This window comes from Dermacentor variabilis, unplaced genomic scaffold, assembly GCF_050947875.1.
Source record: "Dermacentor variabilis isolate Ectoservices unplaced genomic scaffold, ASM5094787v1 scaffold_13, whole genome shotgun sequence".
In the NCBI taxonomy this organism is placed as follows: domain Eukaryota; kingdom Metazoa; phylum Arthropoda; class Arachnida; order Ixodida; family Ixodidae; genus Dermacentor; species Dermacentor variabilis.
Window position 1 is genome coordinate 38301221 of NW_027460291.1, and position 19436 is coordinate 38320656.

The 19436-nt window shown below is 47.3% G+C and overlaps 9 non-coding genes across 9 annotated transcripts; all 9 read right to left on the reverse strand.

Annotated features, from left to right (window-relative positions):
* Nucleotides 1-655: 655 nt before the first annotated feature.
* On the reverse strand, nucleotides 656-728 carry TRNAF-GAA (transfer RNA phenylalanine (anticodon GAA)). Its single transcript has one exon. It is a non-coding gene; the product is annotated as a tRNA-Phe (tRNA).
* Nucleotides 729-1289: 561 nt separating this feature from the next.
* TRNAF-GAA (transfer RNA phenylalanine (anticodon GAA)) lies at nucleotides 1290-1362 on the reverse strand. The gene has a single exon. It is a non-coding gene; the product is annotated as a tRNA-Phe (tRNA).
* A 5151-nt stretch (nucleotides 1363-6513) lies between these two features.
* On the reverse strand, nucleotides 6514-6586 carry TRNAF-GAA (transfer RNA phenylalanine (anticodon GAA)). The gene has a single exon. It is a non-coding gene; the product is annotated as a tRNA-Phe (tRNA).
* Nucleotides 6587-6831: 245 nt separating this feature from the next.
* TRNAF-GAA (transfer RNA phenylalanine (anticodon GAA)) lies at nucleotides 6832-6904 on the reverse strand. The gene has a single exon. It is a non-coding gene; the product is annotated as a tRNA-Phe (tRNA).
* A 6156-nt stretch (nucleotides 6905-13060) lies between these two features.
* On the reverse strand, nucleotides 13061-13133 carry TRNAF-GAA (transfer RNA phenylalanine (anticodon GAA)). Its single transcript has one exon. It is a non-coding gene; the product is annotated as a tRNA-Phe (tRNA).
* Nucleotides 13134-13377: 244 nt separating this feature from the next.
* On the reverse strand, nucleotides 13378-13450 carry TRNAF-GAA (transfer RNA phenylalanine (anticodon GAA)). Its single transcript has one exon. It is a non-coding gene; the product is annotated as a tRNA-Phe (tRNA).
* A 244-nt stretch (nucleotides 13451-13694) lies between these two features.
* On the reverse strand, nucleotides 13695-13767 carry TRNAF-GAA (transfer RNA phenylalanine (anticodon GAA)). Its single transcript has one exon. It is a non-coding gene; the product is annotated as a tRNA-Phe (tRNA).
* Nucleotides 13768-15278: 1511 nt separating this feature from the next.
* Nucleotides 15279-15351, reverse strand: TRNAF-GAA (transfer RNA phenylalanine (anticodon GAA)). The gene has a single exon. It is a non-coding gene; the product is annotated as a tRNA-Phe (tRNA).
* A 245-nt stretch (nucleotides 15352-15596) lies between these two features.
* On the reverse strand, nucleotides 15597-15669 carry TRNAF-GAA (transfer RNA phenylalanine (anticodon GAA)). Its single transcript has one exon. It is a non-coding gene; the product is annotated as a tRNA-Phe (tRNA).
* Between the last annotated feature and the right edge of the window lie 3767 nt (nucleotides 15670-19436).

Genomic DNA, 19436 nt, shown 5'->3' on the forward strand with positions numbered 1-19436 from the left:
TAAAGAAACGCACTATGAATATGCCGAAACCCAGCATCCAACCCGGGACCTTTAGATCTTCAGTCTAACGCTCTCCCAACTGAGCTATTTCGGCGGAACGAGTAACAAAATCACGAGGCGCTAAGCGATGGCTGGGTTCCCACGAACCGCCGTCTAAGGTATCCGACGTAAGGAAACTTCTTTTAAACATATTCGCTGCACCATTAGCTGTAGGCTACGCACGCTTCTATTAATGTTAAACTGTGGCGTATCGCGGAAGTATCAGAAAAGCTCACAATGCTGTCTGAATTGCTATCTGTATTGTTATGCACAACGCCTAAAGAAACGCACTAAGAATATGCCGAAACCCAGCATCCAACCCGGGACCTTTCGATCTTCAGTCTAACGCTCTCCCAACTGAGCTATTTCGGCGGAACGAGTAACAAAATCATGAGGCGCTAAGCGATGGCTGGGTTCCCACGAACCGCCATCAAAGGTATCCGATGTAAGGAAACTTCTTTTAAAAATATTCGCTTCACCATTTGCTGTAGGCTACGAACGCTTCTATAAATGTTAAACAGTGGCGTATCGCGGAAGTAACAGAAAAGCTGACAATGGTGTCTGAACTGCTATTTTATTGTTATGCAGAAGGGCTAAAAAATTCGCTATATGAATATGCCGAAACCCGGGATCGAACCAGGGACCTTTAGATCTTCAGTCTAACGCTCTCCCAACTGAGCTATTGCGGCGGAACAAGCTACAAAATCACGAGGCGCTAAGCGATGGCTGGGTTCCCACGAACCGCCGTCTAAGGTATCCGACGTAAGGAAACTTCTTTTAAAAATATTAGCTCCACCATTTGCTGTAGGCTACGCACGCTTCTATTAATGTTAAACTGTGGCGTATCGCGGAAGTAACAGAAAAGCTGACAATGGTGTCTGAATTGCTATCTGTATTGTTATGCACAACGCCTAAAGAAACGCACTATGAATATGCCGAAACCCAGCATCCAACCCGGGACCTTTAGATCTTCAGTCTAACGCTCTCCCAACTGAGCTATTTCGGCGGAACGAGTAACAAAATCATGAGGCGCTAAGCGATGGCTGGGTTCCCACGAACCGCCATCAAAGGTATCCGATGTAAGGAAACTTCTTTTAAAAATATTCGCTTCACCATTTGCTGTAGGCTACGAACGCTTCTATAAATGTTAAACAGTGGCGTATCGCGGAAGTAACAGAAAAGCTGACAATGGTGTCTGAATTGCTATTTCATTGTTATGCACAAGGGCTAAAAAATTCGCTATATGAATATGCCGAAACCCGGGATCGAACCAGGGACCTTTAGATCTTCAGTCTAACGCTCTCCCAACTGAGCTATTTCGGCTTTTTTTTTTTTCTTTATTGCCAGTCCTCGACATAACACAACACAAATTCCTAAATGATATAAACAAAGACCAAAGAAGCAAAAAGGGATGAATACACAAACGGAACAAGGAACAGTAATATTTACATTCGCTGCCGTCCGCTACTGTGGCACGACGTTGTCGGATTAAAATTCCTTTAGTGCTGTAAGGGGTTCAACCCTCGACAGCCACTCAGGAACAGGCTGTTGCATCTTCATCACTTCCACATACCGTTGCATGGATTCACAAAAGTACTGACGCGCCGGTCGGGCGTCCGGGTCACAATGGTAACCCGCCATTCTTGCGCGCCATAAACTGTGGAGGCCCGTAAGCATGATCAGGTCGTACGGGAAACCTTCGTCGTCATATACTGGCAGAAACCTGATTCCGTGGGGATCTATAGGTAGCTCCTTTTTTAGAGTCCTTTGTAGCACGTCCCAGAAAAAGACCCCTTCCCAACAGTGGATGAAGACGTGATCTATGCTTTCTGTTTTTTTACATATAAGGCAGTGGGTTCCCCATGGCATGTAGAACCCACGTTGTTCAAGGAAGATTTTAACAGGTACAGTACCAGTGTGTAATTTAAAAAAGAACGATTTAGTGGCTGGTTGAACTGGCATCTTCTTCACCCTTTTCAATACATCTAGGCCTGGGCCTCCACTGTACGGGGCTCTGTACATAGGTACCAGCAAAACACTGTCACATAAATCACGATATAACTTTTTCCGTTTTACACTCCACAAATATGCACTTGAAAAACGAACACGCAAAAAGGAAACACTCTGAACTATTTCCCGAAAGAAACCACGGACTGGTCCTGGCATTATTTCCGTACCTACAACGAATTCGGGAAGTGATCTTGACAGCCTCATTTGGATCACCGTGCGCAGAAATGGGTCGTTTGTATCTCGAAAGAAGGAGAATCTATTCACCAGTTGACGCAAGAAGAGGTGCGCCAACCCCAGACCACCATCCGTCACGCGCCGGAAGAGATTATCTCGGCTACATCGTACCCAGCTTGATGCCCACACGAATACAGCGAACACGCGGTGCAGTTTCTGCACATTAATACGAGAGCACTGTAGTACCTGCATTACGTACCAGATCTTTGTCACGAGAAACATGTTGCACGCTGTAGCTCTCGCGAATATTGATAGGTAACAGGCGTTCCATCGGTCGGCTTTTTCTTTTAGTTGTTTTGTCCGCTCCTTCCAGTACTCGCTACTGTCCTTGTAGGCATCAAGGGGTGCTCCAAGGTACTTAACTGGCGTCCTGACCCAGTTTACGTTCGAAAAGTGGTCTGGTGTAGACGCCCATCTTCCATGCCAAAACCCCAAACATTTCTGCCAGTTAACGTAGCTGTTAGTGACGTTACCAAACTTTTTGACGATATTAACAGTATTCAATACACTTTGTTTGTCCTTACAGCACACAGCCACATCGTCAGCGTATGCCAGTAGCTTCACTTCTGCTGATTGAAGACTAAACCCCTTAATACGTTCATTTTCAATGATGGCCAGACATAGCGTTTCTATGTAGACACAAAACAGCAGTGGACTGAGTGGACAACCCTGGCGAACGGAGCGCTTCACGTTAATGGGGGCCCCCAACATCTGATTAATTATAAGTCTGGTATAGCAGCTCCGGTACGCCATGGTCACCCCTTCAGTGATTATGTGGCCAAAATTAACGTGTTCAAGGATGGTAAGCAATATGTCGTGAGAAACACAATCAAACGCCTTCTCCAAGTCTAGCTGGAGGATGGCTACTGCATCGCACATGGCGTCACAACACTCCAGCACACACTTCATTTTATGGATGTTAGTGAAAATGGTTCTTCCACGAATACCACACGTCTGGTGTGGGCCGACTACTTCCTGAATAACTGACTGGACCTGTCTTGCCAACACCTTCATCAATATTTTGTAGTCACAGTTAGTAAGCGCTATGGGTCTGTAGGAGGAAAGTTGCTTGAGCTTTTCGGTCTCTTCTGTTTTCGGTATTAGTACTGTATGGGACTGGCCAAAGGATGGTGGAAGTATTTTCAGTTCATATGCTTCATTGAAAACTGCTGTTAAGATAGGAGCTAGGTGGCTTTTGAACGATTTGTACCATGCGGCACAAAGACCGTCTGGACCTGGCGACTTCCCAGGATTCAGGTCTTCGATGGCTTTCATCACTTCATGTTCTGTTAATGGTCGTTCTAAGGTTTCTTTAACCTCACTCGACAGCTGTGGGATTCGTTGCAAAAATAATTTCTTGAAATCGTGCATGTTGACAGGCCTGAATGTAAAAAGTTCTTTGTAATGCTCAAAGAAAGCACGCCCTATATTATTGTTATCCGTTAATACCACCCCTTCATATTCGATAGCCTCAATCTGCTTACGTCTCGAGTGCTTTTTTTCTAACCCCAGTGCTCTTTTCGTTGGCGTTTCCCCGCATGATAGCCTTTCTGCTCTGGCGCGCACTAGCGCACCTCGGAAGCGATCTTCGTCGAATACCTCGAGCTTCTTCTTAACGGCGCGCATATCTTGTTGATAGGCGCCAGGTTGCATGCATTCAAGCTTCGCAAATTTTTCTAGCAATGTTGTTAAATCCTTTTCTCTGGCCTTTTGTTCATATCGCAGTACGCTACTTCTTTCGATTGCCTTCAATTTAATGCTTTGCTTCAGCAACTCCCATTCCTCACCAAATTTCGTAGAACTGTCTGTTCCAAAAGAATTCAGAGCAGCCACTACATTTTCGTTAAAAGTTTCATCCCGTAACAGCTCTGCATTCATTTTCCACAGCTCCCAGACGAACTTGTTTCGTTCTTTCTTCCTGCCCACCGTGCATTTTACCAGGCAGTGGTCAGAATATGATATGGCCGTAACTGTGTAGCACTGGCATTTTTCAACTAAATCATATGAAAGATAGATACGGTCTAAGCGTGCGTGACTTGTGCCCTGAAAGTGAGTGTAGCTTACGTCTCCGTGACCGCGAAAACATTCTGCGATATCTTCTAATTCGAATTCGTGTGTGATCTGCGCCAGGATATCACTACTTTTGTCACAAACTACGCGACGCGTAGACCTATCCTCAGCTTTCAATACGCAGTTGAAGTCGCCTACACAGGCTATCATTTTTTGCACATGTAAATGATGCTTTAAACTCAAAAAGAAATTTGCCCTCTCTTGTACAGTATTAGGCGCATAAATGCAAAACACGCGCCATTGGACATTACAATAGCTGAAGTCACAAAAGACAAGTCGACCAGAAGTACAGGAGAAGTAACCATCTATAACAAGACCAGGGAGCTTCCTCACGAACAGCACACACCCTGCCGAAGTCCCTAAGGCGTGGCTCACTACCGTATAGTAGTTATACGTGAACCTTTGCACCATGCTCCCGGTCTCCTCCTCGCCGTCTACCTTGGTTTCTTGCACTCCTAAAACGTCGAGGTCGTGGTCCACTAGTAGTCTGTAAACCTGACTCTGTTTCCTTTTGGCGGCCAGACCTCGAACGTTTAGCGTGCCGAGGCTAAGCGACGGGTTGGTAGCCATTATTGGTGAAAACCGGAGGGGAGAAGGCCCGGAGCATGGTGCTCACCTTAACGTCTAGCTGACCGCTAGACGCCTCCGTGGCCATCCGGCGGCCGTCGCCCGGGTTCCTCTTTGGTCGGCTTCGGGGTAAGCCTACGGTCAGTCTCCAGGTTCGGCTTAGGCTTGAGGGTGGAGCGCCTTCCAGGTAGCGTCTTAGCGGGTGGTGCCTCGGAGTCACCGCCGGCCTTTCCGTCGACTTTCTCCTCGTGCTGCAGGGATCTCTTGACCGGTGCCGAGACGGATTCGACGCGGGCGCTAGCAGGGGTCGCGTTGTCGTCCGCCTCTGCCTGCGTTGCATCCGTAGCTGGCTGGTGGCACTCATTTTCTTGCGGGGCCGTCTTCACGCTCTCGACTGTAGCTGCTGGTTCTTTGGGGGGAGGGATATTCCTTCCTCCTTCGGCTTGCTTGGTCGTCACGCCGGTTTCTGCCGCCACTTTGCCGTTTCCAGCTCCCGTGGCCGCTTCCTCCGCCTCGGTCACGTCAATTACATGGTCTAACGTCGACGGCTCGCTCTCCGCCGAACCCGCGGCTACTGCGTATGAACGCACACAGTCCGCGTCGTTGTGTCCAAAAAGCCTGCACCGCGAGCAACGGGGAACCTTGCATTCACGACGAACGTGGCCAGAGCCTCGGCAGCGCAGGCACTGCATGGGACGTCCTGGGGCTACCACCAGCGCAAGCTCGCCGGCGACGCGGATCTGGTGGGGCAGGTCGTCGACTTTCATTCCTGCCTTCAGCTGCAGCAGCACTGCTCGGGTCGTCGAGCCCTTGTCGGAAACGCCATCCACTCGCCAGCGCTCCCGGGTCACTTCCGTCACCTTGCCGAAGGAGGCCAGCGCGGTCTTGACGTCTTCGTCGTCCACCCCATGCAGAAGCCAGTGGATACGAAGCTTCACCTGTTGTTCCTTGGGGTCGATGACCAGGCAGCGACGCCCCTTCACCTGCAGCTCCTTCAGGGCCGCCAGCTTTTCGGCATCCTCGGCTGTCTTCATCGTCACCGCCCATTCATGGTTGATTTGGTATGCTCCAAGGGCGACGACGCCAGAGAGCATACCAACAGCTTGAAGCGCGTCTCGAAAATCTTCTACACGAAACGGGCGAACACGAGCGTCGCCGTGCAAAAAAACTGTGTTCAAAACAATACGTCCTGTAGGTAGGCGAGGCAAAATTATCTGGTAATCTTTATCTTCTTCCGTCGAAAGCCTGTTGCCGCGACTAACAGCCGCATATGCCGCTCCATTGGAGCCCATGATCCCGCGATCCGTTCAGCTCGGGAGCCGGAAGCAGAATGACTGAGCTATTTCGGCGGAACGAGTAACAAAATCATGAGGCGCTAAGCGATGGCTTGGTTCCCACGAACCGCCATCTAAGGTATCCGACGTAAGGAAACTTCTTTTAAAAATATTCGCTCCACCATTTGCTGTAGGCTACGAACGCTTCTATAAATGTTAAACAGTGGCATATCGCGGAACTAACAGAAAAGCTGACAATTGTGTCTGAATTGCTATTTTATTGTTATGCACAAGGGCTAAAAAATTCGCTATATTAATATGCCGAAACCCGGGATCGAACCAGGGACCTTTAGATCTTCAGTCTAACGCTCTCCCAACTGAGCTATTTCGGCGGAACGAGTAACAAAATCATGAGGCGCTAAGCGATGGGTGGGTTCCCACGAACCGCCGTCTAGGGTATCCGACGTAAGGAAACTTCTTTTAAAAATATTCGCTCCACAATTTGCTGTAGGCTACGCACGCTTGTATTAATGTTAAACAGTGGCGTATCGCGGAAGTAACAGAAAAGCTGACAATGCTGTCTGAATTGCTATTTGTATTGTTATGCACAAGAGCTAAAAAATTCGCTATATGAATATGCCGAAACCCGGGATCGAACCAGGGACCTTTAGATCTTCAGTCTAACGCTCTCCCAACTGAGCTATTTCGGCTTTTTTTTTTTCTTTATTGCCTGCTTAGACATTAACACACACAAAAAAACAAATCCATATACACAGTGCACCCACATCACATCAGGTGGGATGGTCGCTAAAATTTCTTGAGGCACACCAGCTCATCAAGGATGCTAACCCAGTCTGGGGTTTCGCTTTGTGCACGATACACTTCTCGTAATAGTGACATGCTTTCAATGAAGTTCTCTCGCGCAGAGCACACATTCACATCAGCATGACGTACAGCCATTCTTGTTTTCCACAAACTGTGGAGACCCAGCAACATGAACATGTCGAACGTTGGCCCGTCATCGTTTTCAACTGGAAGGAACCGAATTCCATAGGGGTTTATGGGGAGTTCTTTTTTAAGAGTGCGCTGCAAGATGTCCCAGTGAAAGACAGCGTCCCAACACTCAATGAAGGCGTGTTCAATTGTTTCAGGCTTTTTACACAGCCGGCAATCGGTAGTCCAGGGTACGAATATTCCTTTCTGTTCTAGCCATACTTTAACGGGGAGGGTGTTCGTGTGTAGGTGGAAAAAGAAAGTTTTCGCAGCAGGTCTTACAGGCATCCTTTTGACTCGTTTCAGCACATCTTTTCCTGGGCCTCCACAGTAAACACTCCTATACAGTGGGATAGGTAACATACTGTCCACTAAATCTGCGTACAGTTTCTTTCTTCTCACTGAGCACAAGTACTCCAGCGAAAAACGTGCGCAGAGTATTCTAAAAGATGCAACGACTTCACGATAGTACCCAGTCGCTCTAGTGATAGCACTAGATGTGGACACAACAAATTCAGGCAGTTCTGTTGCCATTTTCGCCTGAATGACCGTACGGAGGAAAACATTTCTTTCATCTCGCAGGAAGATGAACCGCGATACGATCTGTCTAATGAACAAGTGTGAGAGCCCAAGGCCCCCATTTCGAACTGTGCGAAAAAGATTTGTTCGACTGGATCGCTCCCAAGTGGAGTTCCAGATGAAGGTAGCAAACACTCGATGCATTTTTTGAACGTTTACACGGGACAAGAACACTACTTGCAGTATGTACCAAACTTTGGCAATTAAAAATATATTGCAAGCTGAAGCACGTGCAAACACTGACAATCCCCGGCCCTGCCATCCTTTTATCTTTTCTTTCATTGATTCTATTTGGCCGGTCCACAACTGTGTCGAGTCCCGATAGTGCTCAAGGGGCACTCCTAGATACAGTGGAGGCACTGTAGTCCACTGCATACCGGCGAATTTTGTGGGTGTCGCGTCCCAGCTTCCATGCCATATCCCAACACTTTTTTCGAAGTTTATCTGGGCACCAGTGTACCTACAAAAGGATCTTGCAAGGCGGACAGCCTCGACCACGCTTTCCCTGTCTTCACAAAAGACGGCGACGTCATCTGCATAAGCTAGCATTTTAACTTCTGCGGCGTGCAGCCTAAAACCACGAATGTTTTCATTCCGTATGACTGCCATACAAAAGGGTTCGAGGTACAGGGCAAAAAGCAAGGGAGACAAGGGACAGCCTTGCCGTACAGACGAGCGGAGTGGCACCCGCGAACTAAGACACTTATTAACTATAAGCTGCATGTAACAGTCTTCATAAGCCATTTTAACGCCATCTACAATGACGCTCCCAACATTACAGTACTGCAGTATAGCGAAAAGCACCTCTTGTGACACCCGGTCGAACGCCTTCGCAAGGTCTAGCTGCAACATGGCCACCCGACCCCCAATGGCATCGCAACATTCAAGCACATTCCTTCCAATGTGGGTGTTCATGAAAATGGTGCGGCCTTTAATGCCACACGTCTGGTGTGGCCCTACAAGCTGCTGAATCACGCTTTGAAATCGTCGAGCCAGTACTTTCATAAATATTTTGTAATCTGTGTTGGTCAGACTTATCGGTCTGTATGAACTTACTGAAAGGAGCTTTTCCCGTTCATCGGTTTTCGGAATTAATACTATGTGCGAAGTCTGGAATGAGGGTGGTACTTTTTTAAATTCATACGCCTCTGAGAGTAGTCGGTGCAATATACACGCAAACTCCTGACTGAATGCCTTGTAAAAAGCGGCGCCTAGGCCGTCCGGCCCTGGCGATTTGCCTGATGGCAGTTCTTCTATCGCCCTTTCAATCTCGGACACAGCTATTGGTCTCTCAAGATTTTCTCTAACGTCGTCATCCAACCTTGGCATCTCGCTCATGAATTCACTCTCGAAGGCCAGTCCAGAAGGAGTCACATTGCCGAACAATTCGCGATAGTGTTCCACAAAAGCTTTCTCAATCGACGAAGCGTCTGACGTCACCTCGTTTTGAAGACGTATCTGTTGGATCTCATTTCTTGACGCGTGACGCTTTTCATCGCTCATTGCCCGTTTGTTTGGTATCTCACCCATCCATAGGCGTTCGCTTCTAGCGCGTATAACTGCTGCTTTGTATCGCTCGGCGTCGATAACTTCAAGCTCGTGTCTTACTTTCTTTACGTTTTCAGCTAATAGATCGTGACCCGCATTTTGTGCGCTTGACAGATATTCTAGCTGTCTTTGCAGCTCTCTTTGTTTCTGTAATTTATCGTGCTGAAGGCTGCTTCCTCTTTCTATTGCAATGAACTTAACTTGAATCTTAAATTCCTCCCATGTGGCAGTAAAATATTCACCCTCATTTGTCATCAACTCTGTTATCTTTTCCTTAACTCTGCGCACAAATGGTTCATCATCAAGCAGCTTTTCGTTGAATTTCCACATGTTCCAGTTGAATCGTGTTCTTTTAACTTTTTCCCCAATCGAGAAGCTTACCAGGCTATGGTCCGTGAACGATTGCGGTGCGACGTTATAACTATTACAAAGGGTGATCAAGTCGTCAGAAACATACTCTGTCCAGCCTTGCTCGGCTATTTCGCTGAATGTGCGTGTACTGCGGAATCATACCATCAGTGAGGACTAGGCCCACATCTTCTAAGTTGTGGTCTTCAATTAGTCTGCTCAAAAGGAGAGCACTTTTATCGCGAACCCTTTCCCTTTTTAGTCGGTCTTCCGGAGAACACACACAGTTAAAATCACCAAGTAATATGACAAAGCGATCACATTTTAGATATTGCTCGATACATTCAAAAAACAAAAATCGATCATTCACATTGTTTGGCGCATAAACGCATACGAGCCGCCACAAATCGTGAGAAAAAGAAAAATCTACAATAAGCAAGCGGCCAGTTTCAGAAACAGTTACACTTTCTTCAATAATACCAGCACTCTTCCGTATTAACAACGCACATCCGCCTGATGTGCCATTCGCATGGCACACGCACACATTGTAATGCGCCGTGAAAGGCGTCACCATGCGATCGGTCTGCTCTTGGGTTTCGACCTTAGTTTCTTGTAAGGCAACTACATCGAGTTCCTTCTCCATACACAAGCGGCTAAGTTGGTACTGCCTCCTTCGCGCTCCAAGGCCACGGACATTTAACGTGGCAACTCTCAGTGCTCTCTCTAGTTTCACCGCCATTTATCTGCAAAAGCAAGCCGATCGCACGGTGTCGCTGAAGAACAAGCGATCCAGACACACTGTAGAAAAATTTGCATGCATAACTTTTGCACTGAAAACCGCTCGATCCACACGCGTACCTTTAGAGCGTACGCGAAGCCCGATTCCAAAATGGACGCCATCTCTTCACGACGTTAGTCCGGGCGCCCCAGTAGGCGCCGAGTCCTACTTAGGCGGTTTTGCCGCCGGCCGTCTGTCCGGCGGGATGTTTGGCTTCGGGCGCACGGGCACACGACGACCCGCCTGCGCTTTTGGCGGCGGCTCTTCTTTGGCCCCGTTGTCAAGGTTGCCGTCCAGGCTGCCGTCCAGGTTGCCGGTCGAGTCCCTCGCTCTTTTCATAGCCACATTGCTTGCGCTCGATTCTTCGACGTCCATCAAGGGAGTTGCCGGTCCGTGCTCCGTGGCGGCCTCCTCGGCAGTGGCGGATTTTGCGGCCGATTCTTCTTTGGCTCCTTCGTCGCGTGCCCTTTGCACTGCATCTTTCGGGCTCGTAGGCAGCACATTTACCACCTTCGTGGCTTTAGCAGCCGGCACATAAGGTGTTGCAACTATGTCCGCCGGTGGTACTAGCACGCGGGAAGCCTCATCAACGTCAGCCTCATCCTTCAACAGGTCAGCCACGTCCTCTCGAAGCGCAGGTCCTGCGACGGATGCGTAAGTCTTAACACATTCCGTATCCTGGTGGCCGTAGCGACGGCATACTGCACATTTCGGGACGCGGCAGTCACGTCGGACATGTCCGGTGTTTCGGCACTTCAGGCAAAGGGGTGCTCTGCCCGGTACCACAACTAGGGTCTGCTCACCAGCTACACGAAGTTGATGGGGCAGGTCTTCTACGGTCATACCCGTCTTCAGAACCAGGGACACCGCCCGTGTCGACGATGCTTTATCTTGAACTCCTTGAACACGCCACTTTTCATGGAAAACGTCCGTGACCTTTCCGAACGGTAACAGGGCTGTCCGTATATCCTCGTCCGACACGTTATGAAGCATCCAATGCAACTTCAGCCGCACGGCCTGATTGGCAGGATCAACGACAATGCACCGATGTTCATTCACCTTGAGGTTCTTGGCGCTTGAGAGCTTTTTCACGCCTTCGTTGCTCTTGAAAGTAACCGCCCAAACGTGGCTCATCTGATACGCCCCTAGGGCGATGACATCAGCAAGTAGGCCTAAGCTAGCCAACGCATCTCGGAAATGTTCCACACGATACGGCCTGGCACGCACATCCGCATGCAGAAAAACTGTATTTAAAACTATCCGACCTGTCGGCAATTGAGGCAGCAAAACTTGGTATTCCGGGTCTTCTGAGGCAAAACTCCTGGTACCGCGGCCCTGCTGGGCCGCTGAAGCCGCTCCTACGGAGCTCATGATCGGCACGTCCGCTCGCTAGCGCGGCAGAAAGCCGAATCTGAGCTATTTCGGCGGAACGAGTAACAAAATCATGAGGCGCTACGCGATGGCTGGGTTCCCACGAACCGCCGTCTAAAGTATCCGACGTAAGGAAACTTCTTATAAAAATATTCGCTCCACCATTTGCTGTAGGCTGCGTAGGCTTCTATTAATGTTAAACAGTGGCGTATCGCGGAAGTATAAGAAAAGCTCACAATGCTGTCTGAATTGCTATCTGTATTGTTATGCACAACGCTTAAAGAAACGCACTCTGAATATGCCGAAACCCAGTATCCAACCCGGGACCTTTAGATCTTCAGTCTAACGCTCTCCCAACTGAGCTATTTCGTCGGAACGAGCTACAAAATCACGAGGCGCTAAGCGATGGCTGGGTTTCCACGAACCGCCGTCCAAGGTATCCGACGTAAGGAAACTTCTTTTAAAAATATTCGCTCCACCATTTGCTGTAGGCTACGCACGCTTCTATTAATGTTAAACAGTGGCGTATCGCGGAAGTATCAGAAAAGCTCACAATGCTGTCTGAATTGCTATCTGTATTGTTATGCACAACGCCTAAAGAAACGCACTATGAATATGCCGAAACCCAGCATCCAACCCAGGACCTTTAGATCTTCAGTCTAACGCTCTCCCAACTGAGCTGTTTCGGCGGAGCGAGAAACAAAATCATGAGGCGCTAAGCGATGGCTGGGTTCCCACGAACCGCCGTCTAAGGTATCCGACGTAAGGAAACTTTATTTTTTAATATTCGCTCAACCATTTGCTGTAGGCTACGCACGCTTCTATTAATGTTAAACAGTGGCGTATCGCGGAAGTAACAGAAAAGCTCACAATGCTGTCTGAATTGCTATCTGTATTGTTATGCACAACGCCTAAAGAAACGCACTATAAGTATGCCGAAACCCAGGATCCAACCCGGGACCTTTAGATCTTCAGTCTAACGCTGTCCCAACTGAGCTATTTCGAGGAACGAGTAACAAAATCATGAGGCGCTAAGCGATAGCTGGGTTCCCCCGAACCGCCATCAAAGGTATCCGACGTAAGGAAACTTCTTTTAAAAATATTCGCTTCACCATTTGCTGTAGGCTACGAACGCTTCTATAAATGTTAAACAGTGGCGTATCGCGGAAGTAACAGAAAAGCTGACAATGGTGTCTGAAGTGCTATTTCATTGTTATGCACAAGGGCTGAAAAATTCGCTATATGAATATGCCGAAACCCGGGATCGAACCAGGGACCTTTAGATCTTCAGTCTAACGCTCTCCCAACTGAGCTATTTCGGCGGAACGAGTAACACAATCATGAGGCGCTAAGCGATGGCTGGGTTCCCACGAACCGCCATCTAAGGTATCCGACGTAAGGAAACTTCTTTTAAAAATATTCGCTCCACCATTTGCTGTAGGCTACGAACGCTTCTATAAATGTTAAACAGTGGCGTATCGCGGAAGTAACAGAAAAGCTGACAATGGTGTCTGAATTGCTATTTTATTGTTATGCACAAGGGCTAAAAAATTCGCTATATGAATATGCCGAAACCCGGGATCGAACCAGGGACCTTTAGATCTTCAGTCTAACGCTCTCCCAACTGGGCTATTTCGGCGGAACGAGTAACAAAATCATGAGGCGCTAAGCGATGGCTGGGTTCCCACGAACCGCCATCAAAGGTATCCGACGTAAGGAAACTTCTTTTAAAAATATTCGCTTCACCATTTGCTGTAGGCTGCGAACGCTTCTATAAATGTTAAACAGCGGCGTATCGCGGAAGTAACAGAAAAGCTGACAATGGTGTCTGAATTGCTATTTCATTGTTATGCACAAGGGCTAAAAAATTCGCTATATGAATATGCCGAAACCCGGGATCGAACCAGGGACCTTTAGATCTTCAGTCTAACGCTCTCCCAACTGAGCTATTTCGGCGGAACGAGTAACAAAATCATGAGGCGCTAAGCAATGGCTGGGTTTCCTCGAACCGCCGTCTAAGGTATCCGACGTAAGGAAACTTCTTTTAAAAATATTCGCTCCACCATTTGCTGTAGGCTACGCACGCTTCTATTAATGTTAAACAGTGGCGTATCGCGGAAGTATCAGAAAAGCTCACAATGCTGTCTGAATTGCTATCTGTATTGTTATGCACAACGCCTAAAGAAACGCACTATGAATATGCCGAAACCCAGCATCCAACCCAGGACCTATAGATCTTCAGTCTAACGCTCTCCCAACTGAGCTGTTTCGGCGGAGCGAGAAACAAAATCATGAGGCGCTAAGCGATCGCTGGGTTACCACGAACCGCCGTCTAAGGTATCCGACGTAAGGAAACTTTATTTTTTAATATTCGCTCAACCATTTGCTGTAGGCTACGCACGCTTCTATTAATGTTAAACATTGGCGTATCGCGGAAGTAACAGAAAAGCTCACAATGCTGTCTGAATTGCTATCTGTATTGTTATGCACAACGCCTAAAGAAACGCACTATAAGTATGCCGAAACCCAGGATCCAACCCGGGACCTTTAGATCTTCAGTCTAACGCTGTCCTAACTGAGCTATTTCGAGGAACGAGTAACAAAATCATGAGGCGCTAAGCGATAGCTGGGTTCCCGCGAACCGCCGTCTAAGGTATCCGACGTAAGGAAACTTCTTTTACAAATATTCGCTCCACCATATACTGTAGGCTACGCACGCTTCAATTAATGTTAAACAGTGGCGTATCGCGGAAGTAACAGAAAAGCTCAAAATGCTGTGTGAGTTGCTATCTGTATTGTTATGCACAACGCCTAAAGAAACGCACTATGAGTATGCCGAAACCCAGGATCCAACCCGGGACCTTTAGATCTTCAGTCTAACGCTCTCCCAACTGAGCTATTTCGATGGAACGAGTAACAACATCATGAGGCGGTAAGCGATAGCTGGGTTCCCACGAACCGCCGTCTAAGGCATCCGACGTAAGGAAACTTCTTTTAAAAATATTCGCTCCACCATTTGCTGTAGGCTCCGCACGCTACTATAAATGTTAAACAGTGGCGTATCGCGGAAGTAATAGAAAAGCTGACAATGGTGTCTGAATTGCTATCTGTATTGTTATGCACAACGCCTACAGAAACGCACTATGAATATACCGAAACCCAGCATCCAACCCGGGACCTTTAGATCTTCAGTCTAACGCTCTCCCAACTGAGCTATTTCGGCGGAACGAGTAACAAAATCATGACGCGCTAAGCGATGGCTGGGTTCCCACGAACCGCCGTCTAAGGTATCCGACGTAAGGAAACTCCTTTTAAAAATATTCGCTCCAGCATTTGCTGTAGGCTCCGCACGCTTCTATTAATGTTAAACAGTGGCGTATCGCGGAAGTAACAGAAAAGCTCACAATGCTGTCTGAATTGCTATCTGTATTGTTACGCACAACGCCTAAAGAAACGCACTATGAATATGCCGAAACCTAGGATCCAACCCGGGACCTTTAGATCTTCAGTCTAACGCTCTCCCAACTGAGCTATTTCGGCGGAACGAGTAACATAATCATGAGGCGCTAAGCGATGGGTGGGTTCCCACGAACCGCCGTCTAGGGTATCCGACGTAAGGAAACTTCTTTTAAAAATATTCGCTCCACAATTTGCTGTAGGCTACGCACGCTTCTATTAATGTTAAACAGTGGCGTATCGCGGAAGTAACAGAAAAGCTGACAATGCTGTCAGAATTGCTATTTGTATTGTTATGCATAAGGGCTAAAAAATTCGCTATATGAATATGCTGAAACCCGGGATCGACCCAGGGACCTTTAGATCTTCAGTCTAACGCTCTCCCAACTGAGCTATTTCGGCGGAACGAGTAACAAAATCATGAGGCGCTAAGCGATGGCTGGGTTCCCACGAACCGCCATCTAAGGTATCCGACGTAAGGAAACTTCTTTTAAAAATATTCGCTCCACCATTTGCTGTAGGCTACGCGCGCTTCTATTAATGTTAAACAGTGGCGTATCGCGGAAGTATCAGAAAAGCTCACAATGGTGTCTGAATTGCTATCTGTATTGTTATGCACAACGCCTAAAGAAACGCACTATGAATATGCCGAATCCCAGCATCCAACCCGGGACCTTTAGATCTTCAGTCTAACGCTCTCCCAACTGAGCTATTTCGGCGGAACGAGTAACATAATCATGAGGCGCTAAGCGATGGGTGGGTTCCCACGAACTGCCGTCTAGGGTATCCGACGTAAGGAAACTTCTTTTAAAAATATTCGCTCCACCATTTGCTGTAGGCTACGCACGCTTCTATTAATGTTAAACAGTGGCGTATCGCGGAAGTAACAGAAAAGTTGACAATGGTGTCTGAATTGCTATTTGTATTGTTATGCACAAGGGCTAAAAAATTCGCTATATGAATATGCCGAAACCCGGGATCGAACCAGGGACCTTTAGATCTTCAGTCTAACGCTCTCTTTTTTTTTATTTATTACCGGTTTTCAATATAACATCGTACATATGAATTTCACACTCATGACACAAATGCAAGCCTCTTGCAAGAGAAAACGAAGGCGAGAAACAAAAAAGCGCTACAAAGCCGTCTATCCGCATAGGACTGACGTTGTCAAATTAAAATTCCTTCATGACTGTCAGAGGTTCGAGCCTCGACAGCCAATCCGGTACACACTTTCGCATTTTCTGCATTTCAATAAATAAGGACATACACTCTCTGAAATACATACGCGCTGGCCGAGCGTCGACGTCGCAATGGTACCCGGCCATGCGAGCTCGCCATATAGAGTGGAGGGCGTTCAGCATAATAAGATCATACGGTACTCCGTCTTCATCTTTAATTGGCAGATACCTGATCCCTTGGGGGTCCACCGGTAACTCCTTTTTCAGCGTTCCCTTTAGCACGTCCCAAAGGAAAACAGCCGCCCAGCAATGCAAGAAAACGTGATCAATGGTCTCCGGCTTCTGACAGATCAAGCAGTGGGATCCCCACGGCACAAGACAGCCTCGTTCTTCCACAAACGTTTTCACAGAGAGCGTTCCTGTGTGGAGCTTAAAAAAGAAGGTTTTAAACCCCGGTGGCACCTGCATTCGTTTCACCCGTTTAAGGACGTCTTGTCCTGGCTCTCCACTGTATATGGTTCTGTATAACGGCACTGGGAACACAATGTCGCACACATCATTATACAGTTTTTTCCTTTTAACTTCAAACAGATAATCATTTGAAAAACGAACTGACAGGAAACGCACGCTGTCGACCACTTCCTTAAAATAACCTCGAAGTTTTCCGGTCATGCTTGCCGTACTAACAACATGTGTCGGCAATGCGTCGCTCAACCTGATCTGACATACGGTGCGCAGAAACGGATCTCGCACATCTCGAAAAAACAAAAAGCGGTTGACAAGTTGTCGAACAAAAAGATGCATCAAAGCCACACCCCCGTCCTTCACCCTTCTGAACAAATTTGTTCGGCTACATCTCTCCCATGATGAACTCCAGATGAAGACCGCAAACACTCTGTGCAGCCTTTGCACATTTGCTCTAGAACAATGCAGCACTTGCATAACATAATATAACTTCGCTATAAAAAACATATTACAAGTTGTTGCCCTTGAAAAAATAGACTGGTTAGTGCTTGTCCATTTGTCCACTTTTTGTTTCGTTTCATTAGTTTGGTTCCTCCAGTACTCATCGCTGCTCTTGTACCTATCGAGGGGAACACCAAGATACTTCGTCGGAGTTTTCACCCACTTGACATTAGCGAAGTACTCCGGTGCTGAAAACCACTCCCCGTGCCACAGCCCGAGGGATTTGCCCCAATTGACTCTGCTGCCCGTGACGTCACAGAAATGTTTTACTACAGCAATTGTTTCAGTCACACTTGGTTCGTCTGTGCAACACACTGCAACGTCGTCAGCATACGCTAGCAGCTTCACTTCGGTTTCTGCTAATCTAAAACCACGTATATTGTTGTTTGCGGTGATCGCTACACACATTGCTTCTATGTAGATAGCAAATAACAGAGTACTGAGGGGACAGTCTTGGCACACTGAACGCATGATGTTAATGGGGGCCCCCAGAGACTTGTTAACAATTAACCTTGTAGTGGAGTTCTGGTACGCCAAGGCCACGCCCTCAGTGATGATGGTACCGACATTAACATGATCCAGTATGGCGAACAAAATAACGTGAGCAACACAATCGAACGCTTTCTCAAGATCAAGCTGAAGAACTGCAACGCCGCCACCAGTGACGTCACAGCACTCGAGCACACACCGCATCTTATGGATGTTCGAAAAAATTGACCGCCCTTTGATTCCACATGTTTGATGGTCTGCGACTATTTCCTTTATTACGCCTTGAAGTCTAGTCGCTAAGATCTTCATAAATATCTTATAATCAATGTTTGTTAGTGATATGGGCCTGTAGGATGATACTAATCTCAGTTTATCTAATTTATCATTCTTCGGAATTAGAATGGTGTGCGCTTTCCCAAAAGAAGGTGGCAATGATTTCTGCACGTACGCATCATTAAATACTCCTACTAATATAGGGGCCAGTTCTCTTTTAATTGTCTTATATAACGCCGCACTGAGTCCGTCTGGTCCCGGTGACTTGCCCAAGTTCAAGTCGTCGACTGCCTTTTCGACTTCCCTCTCCATTATTTTCCCATCTAATCGCTCCTTAGTTTCATCACTCAAACGCGGCATGCGATGCAGAAAGTCTGCTTTGAAACCCTCTAAATTCGCTTCCTGAAATGCAAAGAGCGACTGGTAGTACTGGAAGAAGGCGTGGGCTATGCTCTCGTTATCGTCAACAACGGCTCCATTGATTAAAAGGTTATCGACATGGTTTTGTCGTCCGTGAGCCTTCTCTAACCCGAGCGCCCTTTTAGTGGGCGTCTCCCCTGCCGCTAGTGAATCTGCTCTTGCTCGCACGATGGCACCTTGGTAACGTTCTTTGTCGATCTGTTCAAGCTTTTCCTTGACGCTCCGCACATCGTCTTTGTACAGACCAGGCTCTCTGCACTCAAGCGTTATCAGCTGCTGAAGTAGTGTTCGCAAACCCTTTTCTTTATATTCCCTCTCAAATTTAAGACAACTTGACCTTTCTATGGCTTTCATTTTAACCTTTTCTTTAAAACATTCCCACTTTTCTGCTATTGTTTCAGCTGCATCTTCGCGTATTTCATTAACAGCATCCCGTACTCCCTTTACGAAAGATTCATCATTTAATAACAACGCATTCATTTTCCAGATCTCCCAATTAAACGCATGTTTGCTTTTCCCTATACCGACATTACATTTAACGAGACAATGATCTGAGAACGATATGGGTACTACACAATAACCGTGGCATCTTGGAATTGTATCCAGCGAAATGTAGATTCGGTCCAACCGCGCATGGCTACTGCCCTGAAAACGTGTAAAAGTCACATCACGCCCCCCTTCCAGACACTCAAAAACGTCTTCGAGTTCATTTTCACTAATTAGTTTTGATAAGATTTCACTGCTTCTGTCCCGCACACCAGCATTATTGGCTCTATCTCTAGCGCTCATTACACAATTAAAGTCTCCTAGCAGTATAACGCGCTTATCACATCGAACATACTG